The sequence below is a fragment of the Sinocyclocheilus rhinocerous genome, unplaced genomic scaffold (assembly GCF_001515625.1).
Source record: "Sinocyclocheilus rhinocerous isolate Xijiao unplaced genomic scaffold, SAMN03320098_v1.1 scaffold1055, whole genome shotgun sequence".
Classification (NCBI taxonomy): domain Eukaryota; kingdom Metazoa; phylum Chordata; class Actinopteri; order Cypriniformes; family Cyprinidae; genus Sinocyclocheilus; species Sinocyclocheilus rhinocerous.
The window spans coordinates 757,853-760,804 of NW_015658727.1; positions in this window are offsets into that span (position 1 = coordinate 757,853).

Here is a 2,952-nt window from a genome sequence, read left to right on the forward strand (position 1 = left end):
TGAAATTACCATTAGTGTGACTTTTTTTTTTTTTTTTGAGAGAGAGAGAGAAGTATTAAGCCATAATAAATAAAAATGTTTTGCAGTCATATATTTGGTCCAAAATATTTGTAAGTGAACAAATTTTAGATAAAAAAAAATTTGAATACCTTTTATATATCTGTTTTCTGATGTACAGATATTTTATTCGATAATTACAAACTTTGCTGGTAAAGTTAGATGTTGCACATGCTGTTCAGATTTTTTTCCCCCTTTTTGACCCAAGATATTTGAGATTTTCTTCAAATGCTATTTACTTCATACCATAAAATGTCTTTTTGAACTTGTCAGTATTTTTATTACTGTAATGTTACACAAGAAAGTTAAATTTTCTGTGGGCCTTCCAGTGGTTTTAAGAAATGCTTTTTTGTGGTATTGTAAATGCTTGGATTGTGTTCTGTAAACAAGGTGAATATGGTACATAAACCGATCATTTCTTCGCACCAAGGTGCAAAATGTCCATGGAATGTGCAAGGGTGCTTAGCTAGAATAAACTGTCCACCAATCAGGTTTCCAGGAAATGCTCCATCTACTTTATTTTTTTTGCCCTAGTTACAGCTGCCCTCAAAAACGTCCAGTCTGTGGGATTATTTAACCTTTATCATTATAGATAAAGCTTTGAAGAGCCGTCTTGTCTTAAGAACTTTTATTACTCATAAATGCTTGAATCCTCAGTGTGGGCTGATGCCAATAGAAGCTGGCTGTGAGCAGCATGGCTGGACCTAATGTTTCAAGCACAGCCATAAATAGCTCGCCTTTGCCTTTACACAAGAAAGTTAAATTTTCTGTGGGCCTTCCAGTGGTTTTAAGAAATGCTTTTTTGTGGTATTGTAAATGCTTGGATTGTGTTCTGTAAACAAGGTGAATATGGTACATAAACCGATCATTTCTTCGCACCAAGGTGCAAAATGTCCATGGAATGTGCAAGGGTGCTTAGCTAGAATAAACTGTCCACCAATCAGGTTTCCAGGAAATGCTCCATCTACTTTATTTTTTTTATTTTTTTTGCCCTAGTTACAGCTGCCCTCAAAAACATCCAGTCTGTGGGATTATTTAACCTTTATCATTATAGATAAAGCTTTTGAAGAGCCGTCTTGTCTTAAGAACTTTTATTACTCATAAATGTTTGAATCCTCAGTGTGGGCTGATGCCAATAGAAGCTGGCTGTGAGCAGCATGGCTGGACCTAATGTTTCAAGCACAGCCATAAATAGCTCGCCTTTGCCTGATGTCAGGGGTTGGAGAACGACAGGAATCCAGCACCTCAGTTGGTGGGTTCTTGTGAGGCAGATGTTTTTCCATGATATTTTCAATGCTGTGTCAAATGTTTCATCAGAACGTCACTTAACCAGACAACTGAATGCACTGATTTCAAACCTGTTTTCTTTATATTTTTTAAAACCTTTTAGCTTTAAAAAGAGAAAAACACTCTAAAAAGAGATTTTATAGTAATTTTTGTTGCAAGATGTAAAGGCTGTGACAGATAAGAAGATCTGAAGCCCTTTTGAGGTTCTGTTCCACCTTGCAGCAAAGACATGTGACGAATGTGTCCTTCAGCTGAATTTCCCCTGAACTAAAGCGGCAGGAAATGAAAGCATAAGGTGTGTCTCAAAGAAATTAAATAGGCAACCGATACAACACTCTTTCAGCAGGAGATAAGGTCTTCAGAAGCCATATGATATCTTCATCTCTGAGACAGTAAGCTCGGGAATTGGTCTGATTTGTGATCAAATCACTTCATTTTTGTGAACTTCAACTGATTCATTGACAAACAGACAAAAAGTCTTATGAATAGCTTTAAGGAGAGGTAGATTTTTGGTGAATAATGACTTAAATTAAGCTGTTGAATTGCTTCAGAAGACTTGAAATGTTGGTCACAAGTCATATGAACAGCTTTTATGGTGCTTTTGTCATTTTGTAGATCAACAGCCCATATCCTGATTCAATTTCATAGAGTGCTGCAGGGATGACATGTTTCCAGGTTTTGGCCTACAAAAACAAGTTAGCATTTTAGAACTCACTTAGCACTTTTCAATTCTCCTGAAGTCAGTGGGTCTTTGGTTAAATGCCTGAAATTATGTCTGTGGTTAACACAAGCTCAAGATATTTTCATGTTTTAGTCTATGGCATAAAATAAATCAGTAACATCCCCTTGTGATGTTTTTTTAAAGCTTTTACTTGTCTTGAAAAGGTGGTTGGCTGCTAACGCGTGGCTAAATGGAACTACAGAGGTTGTCAGGGACATGAAACTTCATCAGGTCGAACAGATAAACTCATCTACTCACTAGTCCACTTTCACAGCCTTATTGTGTTTATAATCACATTCTGGCAAACTATTCTAATTTAGATTTTCAGGGAAAATGTTTTTGAAATTAAACACTGAAAGAATTTCCGGAAGCTCAGTGATGGTGACATTGAAGTGACCGTGGTGTAGTTCGTTTATAGCCTGTGTTTCTACTTTCTGATGGAAAAGTCCTATGTTTTTTTTTTTTTTTTTTTTTTCCGGGGGTTTGCTCGGTAGCTCATGTAATACGGCATTGCACTTGAGATGTAATAAAAACCTGGCCAAGGTCATGTATTGAACGTGCGTTTCAGTTGACAGATTTAATAGAAAATCGTACAAGTGTCCCTTACCAAAAAGTAGTATACTTCAAGTTTATTTTATTAAGTATACTTATTGGTAAAAAAAAAAAAAGGTAAAAAGACAAAACAATTAAATAATAACAGAATTTTCATTTTTGGGTGAACCATTCCTTTAAATGTTAAAACTCCTTGTCAGGATACAAGTAGTTTTAACAGTAAGTGGATACACTGCCATCTACAGGATGACATGATAATTTCTCGTGCATCAATAGCCAATGAACAGCATTTTGGTCTTTATAAAAAAAAATCTGATTACCATTTTTTTTTTTTT